This window comes from Camelus bactrianus, chromosome 36 (genome assembly GCF_048773025.1).
Source record: "Camelus bactrianus isolate YW-2024 breed Bactrian camel chromosome 36, ASM4877302v1, whole genome shotgun sequence".
In the NCBI taxonomy this organism is placed as follows: Eukaryota; Metazoa; Chordata; class Mammalia; order Artiodactyla; family Camelidae; genus Camelus; species Camelus bactrianus.
This window is the reverse complement of record NC_133574.1, coordinates 3,784,821-3,797,943: the sequence shown is the minus strand read 5'-3', so window position 1 is coordinate 3,797,943 and position 13,123 is coordinate 3,784,821. Positions and strand designations below refer to the sequence as shown.

The 13,123-nt window shown below is 52.2% G+C and overlaps 1 long non-coding RNA gene across 3 annotated transcripts; it reads left to right on the top strand.

Moving 5' to 3' along the window:
- The first annotated feature begins 425 nt into the window (after positions 1-425).
- On the top strand, positions 426-12,228 carry LOC123616381 (uncharacterized). Of its 3 annotated transcripts, XR_012504435.1 has the most exons (7): positions 426-759; positions 1,034-1,130; positions 3,653-3,750; positions 5,801-8,411; positions 8,668-9,008; positions 9,088-9,956; positions 10,035-12,228. It is a non-coding gene; the product is annotated as an uncharacterized LOC123616381 (long non-coding RNA). The 3 variants fall into 3 exon arrangements; XR_012504436.1 differs by having other exon boundaries at positions 8,790-9,956; XR_006724356.2 differs by having other exon boundaries at positions 8,668-9,956.
- Positions 12,229-13,123: the final 895 nt, after the last annotated feature.

Here is a 13,123-nt window from a genome sequence, read left to right as displayed (position 1 = left end):
GAGTTGTCTCTAAACATTCAACTCTTTTAAAAAAAATTTTGCTTTTTCTTATTCTTTTCCATTATGGTTTATTACAAGATACTGAATGTACTTCCCAGTGCTCCACAGTAGGACCTTGTAGTTTATCTGTTTTATATAGTGGTTTGTATCTGCTAATTCCAAACTCCTAATTTATCCCTTTCCACCCCCTTCCCCGCTGGGTAACCATAAGCTTGTTTATTATCTGTGAGTCTGTGTCTCTTTTGTAAATCAATTCATTTGTACCACAGATATACAAGCCTTTAATTAGCCTTGCATTTAACTGGCCCTGCTCTCCTGTAAATTATCTGAACTCCCTCAACTGTAACACAGGAGAAGCAAAGGAGACAGGGATGGAGGGGAGGGTGCAGTGCAGAAGGCGGCGTTCCTAGAGCAAGAAGAAATAGTCAGTTCTTTTCCGTGTTCCTGCTTCTCGGAAAGCTGATAACGTGTTTTCGTCTAGGGCGAGCGGAGAAGCCTGGGCCTTCTTCTCATTCCTGACAAAACACAGACAAAACGAGACATGCCTGGGCCCAGCCCCTTGGACGTGGTTCAGAGCCCAGGCCCAGGGCTCCTCGCCTGGGTGGGTGGGAGTGGGGCTGGGGACAGAGGCTGTCCCTTGCTGGTCTCCAAGTTCTGAGGCCTAAACCGGCTGGGATCATTTGCAGGGACGATGACCACGGTCCTCGATGGTGCCGGCCAGACCCCGGTTTTTACGATCTGCAAGCTTCTTTTTCCCTGGTGAGATGTGGAGTGATCTGTTTTCCTGATCCACTTCCTTTAACCTTAAACTCGGGTCACGGACTGCAAGGAGGCCACTCTGCGATTAGCTTGATGGTGAAACCAGAGTAGGGAGGCTCCTGCAGACCTGAAACTCAGGGGTGCAAAATCTCAGCAAACCCCAAATAGGATTAAACGTCTGTTGGGAAGCTGTACGAGGTCCTGGTTCTCTGGCTTCTTGATCTTTTTAAGCCAATGAGATCCCGTCCCATTCACAGAACCCCCCTCTTCCCAGCCTTTCAGACTGAGAGATGATACTCTGTGATGGACGACCCGCCGCGCCGGCGGCCGGAGGCAGAGGCTGGGGACCCCGGAGAGCCGGCCGCGGGGAGGTAAGAGCTACCCGCGCAGACTCGTGGGTCTGGCTGAGTGAGAGGCTTGCTTGCCAAGGAGGGCCTGTGTGCATCTGTGAAAACTTCACAGGGAAGGTGGGGTGTGAGCTCAGCCCTCCAGGACGGGCGGGGTAAAGGTCAGCCCAGCGGGAGCTCGGCTCCCGGAGGGATGGGAACGCAAGACGGGAGATCCTTTGGGAGTGAGGGACCCGCATCCCATCAGGGACGTGAGAAGGAGCTGCCAGGGCTTGAGCCGCAGGAGGAAGGCGGGGGCTGAGCCGGGCAGCGAGCCGGCCTGTGCGGGGAGGGGGCCACGTGGCCCCGAGCGGGGACCCAGCTTCCGGCCTAACTGTGCACAGGGGTTTCTGGAAGTGACCCGGAGAGTCGGTTGACTTGGCAGTCTCAGGGCAGCTCCCTAAGGGAAGAATTTAAAATTCCATCACGGCTGCACGTGCGTGGAAATCAGAACGAGCCGTCCTGCAGAAGAGCGGCGTCGGGGTGATGCCGGGAGACGGTCTCCAGGGGGCAGTCCCGGCACAATGGGAGGACAGAGGCTCAGCCAGGCCCCCGAGGGTGACATTTCAGAACTCACACCATGACAGCAACCTGAATCCCGTGCAGAGACCAAGCGACACTCGGAGGGTTGGAGAACGGGGGTTTACCATGCCGGCGGGCCCAGAGGAGTTAACACTCCAAGCTCCGGACCCCGTCTGCAGGTTTACACAGGCTTTTATAGGGTTTTAGGTTTCGATTAAGTTCATGCCATATGCAGATGAGGTGTTAGTAATGGACCAATGGAGTGACCTTTCAGGAACCAATGGAATTTTAGGGGTAAATGCAAATGAGGTGTTAGAAATGGACCAATCAGGAGTGAGCTTTTGGGAACCAGTAGAATTTTAGGGGTAAATTTCGTTTTCCTAGAAGCAAGCTGTGCGCTGCACATCTTGGATCCGGCCCCCTGTGCCAGTGGCTGCACTGCTGAAGGGCGGCTACTCCTGTGGGCACGTTGTGGGTCTCTGCTGTGAAGACAGCATGTCTCGGCCCCTGATGTTGCCGAAAGCAGCTTGGCCGCGTGGGGTCCTTGGGCCGTAGGAATTGGACTCCCTTCCCATGGAATGCACTGTGGACACGTCCGTTCCAGACCTCGCTTCCTTCTGGGGTCTGCGCTCGCCCCACCGGAGCCTGGAGCCTCCCGTCCCCCGGGTCTGAGGTCACCCCAGCCTAGGGCACAGCCCATCTGCTGTTGTCACAGAACTTGAGGACGTTGCTGGGGCTGGACGCTGCCTGGGTGCTCATGACGAACTCAAACAGGGAGTGTGCCAGCTCCTGCCCATCCACGTGGAGTCGGCCCTTGAAGACCCAGTGTCGGCTGTGTCACTGCTGGACTGAGCCAAGTCGAAGGCCTCCATGGTGCTGGGGTTCCGCTGCAGCTCCTGGAGGCGCTTGGTGTAGAAATCCGGGTCCCAAGAGTCTGGGGCCAGACCTGGCTCCTGGTTGGCTTTCTCCAGGGCAGACCGGGCCTCGGCCAGTATGGGATGCAGTCAGGGGAGAAGCCCTGGATGGGTCGGGGAATTGCTGCTCCGTCATCCGGTCATGCAGGGTGGCCAGAGCGATGGCATCCATCTCAGCTGAAGGGGGCGGGCAGCGCCGGGTCCTCTCCACACGGTCCACAGCCCCCAGCCCCCAGCCCCGCGGCCTGGCACACTGACACGATGCTGGTGGAGGTCGGGGTGGAGAAGATCAGCCTGGGCCCGACCTCCAGCCACAGGTCACTGGGGCCGGGAAGGAGCCAGGACTCCTGGGCGACAGCGTCGAGTAACCAGGGGCAGCCAGGTCCTCGGCACTTGGGGAAGCGTCAGCTGTCCAGTTCACGCTGCAGCACAGTTCGGTCTTGGTGCCCTGCAGCTCTGGCAGTTTCTCTTGCAGCTTCCTTTGAGGGTCCCCGCTGGCTGCTCCCTCATGGCCAGAGGGACGGACATAGACGTGCAGGACCGAGGACATCTTTGCAGACACTGTTGCTGGAGAGGCGAGCTAGGTTCGTGGTAGCTGCTCCTGCGGTCCCCGGGTTCCTCGTGTTTATTGTTTTTAGTAAAGGAAATAGAACGCTTAAATGTGCTTAAAAAATAAGTAAAAATAAAATTTTAAGTACTAAAAATGGTCTCCAAAGAGTTTTTTTAAAAAAATTTATTTTATTGACTTACAGTTTACAAGATCGTGTCAATTTCTGGTGCACAGCACATGCTTCAGTCATACATGAACATACATATATTCATTTTCATATTCTTTTTCACCGTGAGCTACCACAAGATCTTGTATATACTTCCCTGTGCTGTACAGGATAATCTTGTTTATTTATTCTATATACACCTGTCAGTGTCTGCAAATTTCAAACTCCCTGTCTGTCCCTGCCCACCCCCTTCCCCCTTGGCAACCACAAGTCTGATTTCTATGTCTATAAGTCTGTTTCTGTTTTGTATTTATGTTCATTTGTCTTTTTCTTTTCTTTCTTTCCTTTTTTTTAGATTCCACATAGGAGTGATCGCATACAGTATTTTTCTTTCTGCCCAAAGAGCTTCTGTGAATATGATTTATCAATATCTACCGAAGTGGAACTTAAAAGGTGAGGAACTTTAACAGTATTTACTAATTCATTTCAAGGCAACAGCAATAAACCAATTACATGTCAACATACATGAACAATTTTATGGAGAATAATTATATTGTCAACAGAAAGTGTAGTGCAAAGAGTGCTCTGTTCTGTATTTTCCCACACCTCTTGGATCTGTTGCAGTAAGCTGTTATGGCTGAAAGTTTTGCAGAGAATCCACAAAGGGGAGGAATATTTAAATATTCATTTAGGATAATTGCCTTTGTAGCCTTTGGATAATTGATCTTCTTTTTTAATATTGCACTGAAACTCAACAGTGGTAGTTTATTTTTTTTTTAAATTTTTCTTTTTTGCTTTTCTGAATCATCCTATTTATTATCATTATAATTTTTGCAGGGAGAGGTAATTAAGTTTACCCACTATTATTTTTTGATGGAGATACTAGGGGATTGAACCCCAAACTTCATGCATGCGAGTCATGCACTCTGCCACTGACCTACACCCTCCCCACAACAACAATAGTTTCTTGAAAGGTTAGTTGTGCTGTGGAATTTGAAACATATCAATTAAAGTTTCATACTCTGTTACGTTAAAATCCGCTGTTCTGTCTTTTTGCAGTTTGAGTAGATGTTTTAACCAATTGTGAATTTGTCACATTTTGTGACATTAGTCATTTGGAAAATATTGGATCCTTGAGTTTTGAAGGTTTTCAAGTGTTGACACGTTTCATTATATAATACCCAAAAAAGTACATCTCTTACTATCACCACTGACCTCATTAGAGAGGTTATTAGATCAATACCAGAGGGAAGTGTGAAGGTCATGGTGGCAGATTCAGGTTTTCCAAAATTCTAGTTTTTGTTAAAAAACTTGAATTCTCTCATCTGCGGTATTTGCTCTCAGTTACTTCTTTGAAGCATCATTGGTTCGTCCATCTTTGAGAAAAAGTCTGCCTACTGCCCACGTTTGAATACCGTATTTGTCCATCAGCTTTCTTTCAAGAGTAAAGTTGGTGTCCACGAGAAAGCTGGCTGGCTCTGGCTGCAAGCCACCTTCGGCACCGGGGACCGGCGCCCTTCAGGACCCAGTCACCCAGCCAGCACGCTTTACCTACCCTTCTGACTTCATCTCACAGGGGATCAAAGGACATACGTCAATGGGCCAAGAGTTAATGACTTAATCGCTTTTACCAATTTATCAAGAAGCTTCTTAAGAGAAACTGACCTCACTTACTGTTGGTGTCACATTTCTTTCTTTTTTAAGTCTAGTCAGTTACAATGTGTCAATGTCCGGTGTTCAGCATATTTCAGTCACACATATACATGCATGTACGTCCATTTTCATGTGGAAGGGGTAAACTGGGAGTCCGAGATTTGCAAATATTTACTATATATAAAATCGATAAACAAGTTTCTGTATAGCACAGAGTGTTACTTTTTTTTTTTGATTACTTTTTAAAAAACATCTTTATTGTGCTATGGTTCCTGTACAGAAAACAACACATATTTCCGAGGTACAGTTTGATGAGTTTTGATTGATGTATATACACCCATGAAACCACCACCACAATCAAGACAGCTAACATCTCCATCACTTTGCTCGTGGCTGCGTGCCTGGCGGGGAAGAGTGCAGGGCGGTGGCGGGCAGTCTGCGTTTGTGCCCGTGAAGGCGCCGGCAGTCCTAGGCGAGGCTTGCCTTCGTGCTCCCGCCGGTGAGGCTTCCATCTTTAGTCTCCATTTACTAGTTGGCGTTTTATTTTAAAGAAAAGAGCTTTTATTTCTCCTTTATTTATTTGCCTTATGATTGGCATGGAGTCATGTGCTCCTGTTTGGTGCGATGAGTTATAATCTGTTACTATCATCCCTTATTTTGTTGTTCAGATTGTTGCAGATCTGGAGATCTCTTGGAACTGTGACGGAAAAGAACAAATCTGACTCCGTGTGAGATCTGTTCCTTTGGCTTTAACCCTGTGCCCTGTTTTCTAGGCTTAGCCTTGCTAGCTCTGTGCTCAGGTAAAAGATAACAAGCTGTAGAATAAAGAGTAACATTTGTTTTGTTACAGGTTTTGCAGGAGCACCATGACCTGACCCATGTGCACAGCTGCAAGAACAAAGGATTCCTGCACCGAGAAGTTTGCAACAACCAACCGCACCCCCCCCCCCCTTTTTAATATAAAGGGAGCCTGAATTCTGACTTGGGGAAGATGGTTCTCGAGGACATCAGTCTGCCATCCTCTCGATCTGCCGGCTTTCCCAATAAAGTCATCATTCCTTGCCCCAACACCTTGCCTCCCGATTTATTGGCCTGTCGTGTGGCGAGCAGAACGAGTTTGGACTTGGTAACAGAACTGGCTCTCATCTGCTTCTTTCCGCCCCACGAGGATGGTCTCGGTGTCCTGTCCCTGCCACCAACTGGCCCCGGAACTACACGGCCATGTGGACTCCGGGCCTGTGATCAACAACGCTCCCTGCATTTCAGCCTTGAAAGACGCTGCAATACGGTGATACCTTTTTCTCTCTCACTTCCAGCCTTTCTTCAGCCTTCAGTTTTGTGTAGCCTTTATAATGTGGTCTTTTAATTTCAGGAGATGCCTCAAAATTTATATTACTTTAGAATTTCAGCCCAGGTGCTACTAAAACTTTTGTTTCTAAGGTTGGTTTAACGAAAGATCTGGATGCATGCCTGGAAGAGCATCCTTTGCAGAGGTGACACTTCTAAATTCTCCTTTGATACTGATATTATATATAATATCATTTATAATTTATTAACGGCTATATTTGCCAAAGCAAACGGACCAGTCGCTGTCTTCATGGAGTGTAAGTTGTGCAAGAGGCAAGGCAGACACACACAAAGAGGAGAGTGGCTGGTTCCTGCATTTTGTTCTTTTTGTTTGTTTTTATTATTTATGGTTACTGACATTCGTGCATAGACCAGGATGAAGCAGTAATGGCCAAAATCGGACAAGGAAATTAACACTTCCTGGCACTTACCAGGACAGCCGAGTTCACGGGATGTTCTTGGCGGGCCTGCCAGGTGTGGACCGGCGGCTCCTCACTTAACAGCCGCTGGGAGTCTCACCCCCTATTTTAATGGGGTTTCCTCTCACCAAGGGAAGCCCCCACAGCTCTGATAAAGCTAGCGCTGGACTGGGTGCCATGCCCGTGGAGTTGGGTGGCACCAGGCCCACCCCATCCACAGCGACAGGAGACCCGGCTGGCAGGGTCACGAGGTGGGACCTCTGCTTTCCCAGGGGCAGGAGCAGGGCTCGGGCAGAGGTGGCATCTCCGAGCATCCCTGAAGGCGGCAGCACACTGTGGGGCCCTGTCTCTCCTTTGTGCTCAAGGACAAGTGTGTGGACACCCGACAGGAAAGACTGGTGCATTTGCTTTGGAAGGAGGCAGACCTGGCCGCCAGCACAGCGGCCACCGGGGGGCCAGCAGCGTCCTCACAGAACAGCCCACAGTTTGTCATGCATCTTATAAAGGGGGGCAAAGCGAGGCCAGGAGGGTTTAATGACCTGTCCGTGGTCGTGAGACCACCGTGGAGGTCAGGGTCCGCTGCTTCTCAAGGGCGACAAGGATGAGGAGGGGGGAGGCGGGACCACGGTGTGCAGCTGGCAGCGAGGACTAAGCGGGAAGCGGGGAACGGATGAAATTAGGGGACCCAGGTTGGCCAGGGCGGGGGTGGAATTGCACCAAATCCTGTCCTTTGAGTGAAAAAGCTGCTCACAACCCAGGTGGACTGCGGCAGACCCTCCAGCATCCTTCCCCAGCCCCCTGCGCGCATCGCACGGCTCACCAGGCTGTGGGTCGCGGCTGGGGGCCTCGGCCCGGGGCCAGGGGGGACACGGGCGGCTGCCAGCGGGCCTCTCCGGCGCCCCCGCTCCTCCGCGGACAGAGCCACCTGGCTCTCCTGTCACCCTGTCCAGACACTTTGGCTTCAGATAATCAGCTGATGACATTCAGCCTTGTTCCGGAATGCCAGCTGGAACCCTGGGGTTTTGGTCTGGCGCTGCCCTGGGAGCCCTGCCTCTGCCTCCCTGCCCGCTCCTCTGTGTGTGTGTGTGTGTGTGTGTGTGTGTGTGTGTGTGTGTGTGTGAGATGCACCGCACAAGAGTGGACCAGGGCGGGGGGACCAGGAGGAGACAGCCTCTCAAATCTGGCTCACTGCTCTGCTGTCATAACTCGGTTATCTCTTCTCACCAGAATTTGCGTTGCCCTAGGAGACACCTGCTTCCCAAACCCGAAATTCAAAGAACCACGTGTTCTTTCAACGTGCATTCTTCCCCGCTTGTAGGAAGACAGCCTCATGTGACAAAATCCTGTCCCCTTGTGGTTTATGGCTTCCTAATGTTGGGAACAGGCTGGGGCATGGAGGCATTCTATAAAAAGTTTACTTTGAATTGATGAGAAAATTACCGTGCTGGTCTATTTTGTAAGAATCCTGACTTCCTTCGAGGTGAGTCCTTTGGAAATGATGACGCGCACTTCCCTGGACCCCCTGCCGGATGTAGGATGGGGCTGGGGACCCCCCAGGCCGCCTGGCATCTGTTTCATACCAGCTTGTAAGTCACATCAGTGGCTCATTTGAGACTCTCGCTGCCCAGGAAGTGGCTCCTCTGGTTAACCAGCCCAAGCAGGCGTCCTGCTGTTTTTCAGGGAACATAAAACAAGGTACGCAAAACAGCCTTTTCCCACCCTCTGGGTGAAGCCCGCTGCAGCGCTGTGGCGGGGCCCTCATGCCTCAGCTAATTTCCCCATCGTTCTGTTTAGGGCGGGAGATGGGGGGCCATGCTGGCGTCCAACGGGGAGGCAGATCCCCCGTGAAAAGCAGAGCAGTTTATTTTTTTAAATTTTATTTTAAAATTTTATTTATTTTTGGGGGAGGGGGAGGAGGCAATTAGGCTTATTTATTGATTTATTTTTGGAGGAGGGACTGGGGATCGAACCCGGGACCTGGTGCAGGCTAAGCACGCGCTCTGCCACTTGAGCTAGACCTTCAGCCTCCGAGTGGTTTCTGTTCATTGTCTCCCACGGGCCACACACCTCCAGGATCCACTGTCTGCACAGCACGCATTGGGCGACAGGCCTCAGCCCGGACCGCAGTGCGGACATTCAGTGTCAGTGCGGCCAGTACGGGACTCATGAAGACAGTGACCCGCTGTGTTTGAGATGCAGTTGGCTCAGCTGTGAAATGGAAACATGTATGAGACACGAGGCCAGCGTCCCGCACAGGACAGACGCCCCGTGAAGACCCAAGCTGTGCAGGAGGTAATGTCTGGGTCCAGACTCCTTTTTCTGAACTTTGAACCCTCTCTGCATACATGGGCACGTGTTTCTTTTATTTTAGGCAGATCGTCTGATCTTGGGACTTCGGAGGTACTAGACCTTAAGGACCCTGCCCCCTCACTGTATGCTTCGGGGGGGGGGGACCCGAGGTCACCCCAGCAGTGAGTGGCAGAGCCCGGGGGGGCCTCTCGGGTGAGGAGGGGAAGGTGTGCTCCTGTGCATCCGAGAGATGAAACCACACTCACTCACGCACTGCGTCTGTGTGTTTCTTTTAACTCTGGCTTCGGCATCTGTACGGTCGCCATCAGCTCATGCTTTTGAAGCTGCCTTCAAACTCCTCGGTTTCTGGAAAACGCACGTGCCTGGGCTGGGCTCAGACAGTGGACTTTGTTTTTATGTTGGGAAGGAAGGCTCTCAGAAGCCCCTCACACATGCCAACTGGTCTCAGTCTCCCTCCAACCCAGACCTGGGTTTGGTGAAGAGGTCCACAAAAGGATGCGGTGTCTGGCTGCCGAGAACACGTGGTGAACATCCACGTGGGACAGGCCATGCCGTGTCAATCCCTCTCTCACCCTGGAGTTTGCCAGTAATGCTCTTGCTTTTTCAGTTCTGTTCTAAGTTAAAGGATGCTAGAGTTCTGGAGCGAGAAGGCACCGGACGGTCCAGCTGCCTGAGCTCGGACAGGAAAGCCCGCTCGAAGGCACACAGCGAGTGGCTCTCAGACTCGGACCAGACGGGATCCTGGGGCTTCTGCCCCAGATGCCGGTCCACATCTGTAGGGCCGCGGGCACCCCCATTTCTTGCTGAAGTTTGATTATGAAGACCACAGGGAAGGTGATTTGAGGCTCAAGTTGCGTGCACCGAAGGCCAAGAGGAATGTGGCTTTTCAGGAGACCTGTCTGTTCCGGGGTCACCCTCGCTCCTAATGGGGTAGGTTTTGATCAGGTCATCTTAGAACCCACTAAAGGCACTCTTGAGAAATAGCAGGACCGTTTCTGTTTTCTGCAGAGCTGTTCAAAACTAGAGGCGCAATGACATCATTTATGACTTAACAAAAATTGCCTTTGCACACGGAGCAGCCCTCGATGACCCAGCCGGGGAGTCCCCTGACGCTGTGCACCTGGACGAGGGGAACCGTCACCGGGGTCCACCGTGCAGGACAGAAAGTCACCCGGGCTACATGCAGGCAGGACAGCGCCTGGCATTGTCCTCAACTTCTGCCTGAGTGTAGAAGAAGCTGCCGCACTGGAAATGAATTAGTGGCAGCTGGACAGAACACGAGGAATCTTACCAACATCACGCAGAAGCGAAAAACAGTCCCAAGAGATCACCCAGACCAGGGATTCATTTTAAGAGGCATAAAAATCAAGCCACAGGAAAGCATATACTGTTTAGAAATTCATCACCTTTGTGATAAAACAGCTTTTCGAAAAAGCAGGAGGGTGATTCAACGCGCAGTTCAGGGTGGTGGTTATGTCTGAGCCGGCTGCAGCGCGGATGCGAGAAATGGGTGGGTTTCTCATTTGTAAATGGGGCGATGGGTCAGAAAAGCGGGGGAGGGGCAGAGATGTTAGGCCAACTTCTGGACAGAACTTCGGACTCGCGTCTATTAAGCAAGATGTCTTATTCTGACAGTTTCAGACCATCTACCAGCAAGAAGATTTTTTATGATCTACGTTGATTAGGAATGAAAACACCGAACTAAATGAGGCCACGGCCACAGTGCCTCACCGTTCACTCGTTCTGTAGCAAATGATCTTAACTATTCACGTCCTATTCTATTAGACGGAGGACGCTGGGGAGACCAGGAGGTAGACCGAGCTGCAGTGTGCAAGGGATGACAGCATCATAAAAGAAAGCTGGCTTTTAAGTTCGTTTTTAGTAAGTAAATGCATGACGGTGCTTGAACGGGTGGCTGGTCGCAGGATGGCTGCTGTGTTCCGTGCATCAAGCGCTAATCGAGGTGGGAAGGTGGGCCACTGTGTGGGGCCCGAAGCAGAGATGGTTTGTGGGGCTCCGATGTCTTTCCACAGCCCAGTGGATGGGGCTCCCACACGGAACAGGGCAGAAATGAACCAGAGGGAGGCACAACTGAGTGGAATTAAGACCCAAGTCAAGACACTGGGAAAGGCGTTATGGGGAGAAAAAGATGGGAGGGTCCTTCTTTTCTGCCCACGTTTCCTCTAGAAGCGCGAGGGCGGACAAGCGCCCCGGCAGAGAGGCGGAGGGCGTGTGCCGTGGGTCCCGTCTCAGGGAAGGATGTGCAGGAGCCTGGGAAGCAAAGCCGAGGTGACCAGGAGCCCTGAGGACTGCCAGGCCCTCTTCCCCAGGGTTCCCCTTTAGCCGGGTGGCCTCAGTTAGGGTCGGCTTAACAGGACGTGGTCGCGTCCAGCAAGGAGGGCGCAGGCGGCCTCTGAGAGCCTCACCTCTACCAGTGGGTGAGTTCGGCTCAGTCTTCTTGCTCTGAATCTTGTCCTCAGAATTCCTGGGGTGCAGCCGGGGGCAGCTCTGGGTCCCGGCAAGCCTGCTACACCCCCACTGTCCTCTCTAACGCGGCTGCCTCTGCCTGGGCCGTGCCGTCCGCTCCGCCGCGGTCTCTCAGCTGCCTTCTGGTCTCCTCCGGAGGCTGCGTCCCCTCCCTGAACTTGGACCCGCTTAGCTGGGCCCAGAGGTCCTGGTCCAGTTTTCCAGCCCCTCTTTATGGTTTGGACGCTGCCCTTCTTCCCACTGGCTTTCGGGGTTCTGCTCCACACTGAGTCTAACACGGTTTACAACTGGGGGACTCCTCACTCCCGGGCACCCCCATATTCTGGGATACATCCCAGCCCCCTGGGCACTCCCTATGAAGGGGCAAAACCCACGAAGGGACCAGCAGGACCTCCCAGGCAGGGCCACCGCCTTCCCGCTTTTGCGCTTCTGTAAAACGGCTTGCTTCTGGGAAAACGAAACTTACCCCTAAGATTCCACGGGTTCCCAAAAGCTCACTCCTGATTGGTCCATTTCTAACACCTCATTTGCATTTACCCCTAAAATTCCATTGGTTCCTGAAGGCTCACTCCTGACTGGTCCGTTTCTAACACCTCATTTGCATGTGGCATGAACTCAGTTGAAACCTAAAACCCTATAAAAGAGTGTGTAAATCTACAGACAGGGTCAGCTTGGAGTGTTAACTCCTCTGGGCCCGGTGGTGTAATAAACCCGAGTTCTCCAACCCTCTGAGTGTTGCTTGGTGTCTCAACAGGACTCAGGTTGCTGTCACGCCTACAAGCCTCAGTTTGCCACCCTGTCTGATGGGGTTGTAATGAGCCCACTGATCGCCACCCTGTTGAGTTTGTGTCTTTACCCGAGTCCTGTGTCCCCGCAGAGTTCCTGATGTGCGCACTGGCAAGTACCAGCCCGACAGCATTTCCTCCCTCTGATTATCTGCTACCGCAGCCCAGGGTTCAGGTGGTTGGCAGAGAATCCTTGATCCTGGGAGGGTGAGTGACTACTTGGCCCAAATGGGTGACGCTTGACTGCCCTACAAGGTCATGGTGGTGTTGCTGCCCTCGGTTGGGCTTCTGACAGATGACACACAACCAGACTCCTGGATTTTCTGGTCCCAAGGCGCTAGACCTGCTTATCCTCTTTACCTACTTATCGTTTCCCCATCTTCTTGCCTGGAATTCTGACTCGCTGTCTGGAGGCGTGGCAGCCATCCTGCCCACCTGGGTGACAATGGAATCCAACACCGTACGATGGCCGTGTTGGAAGATTCTGGTGCTTCTTTTGGCTTAAGTCTTGGAAGTCTGGGAATTCAGGTTGTTTTCTGACAAAGGGGAAGGTCTTCGGCAGAGGGGAAGGCGTCTCCTGCTGAAAAAGTGGGGTGGCCTGAAGCCTGTCCAGCTCCGGGGACGGGGGCCCCTGATGGAGTTCGCAGGCATTGGGGGTGCGGGGGCGCCTTCCTCTGGCTCCGGGATGAAGAGAGACGTGGTCGTCTGTGGGCTGATTCTCTCATCCAGAGGTGCCTCCGTCCCACCCTGGCAGCCCAGAGCGTCCACGAGTTCTTCTTGGAAAGTTTGTCCTGCCAGGATTTTCCAGACCCCCTCGCTGCCACC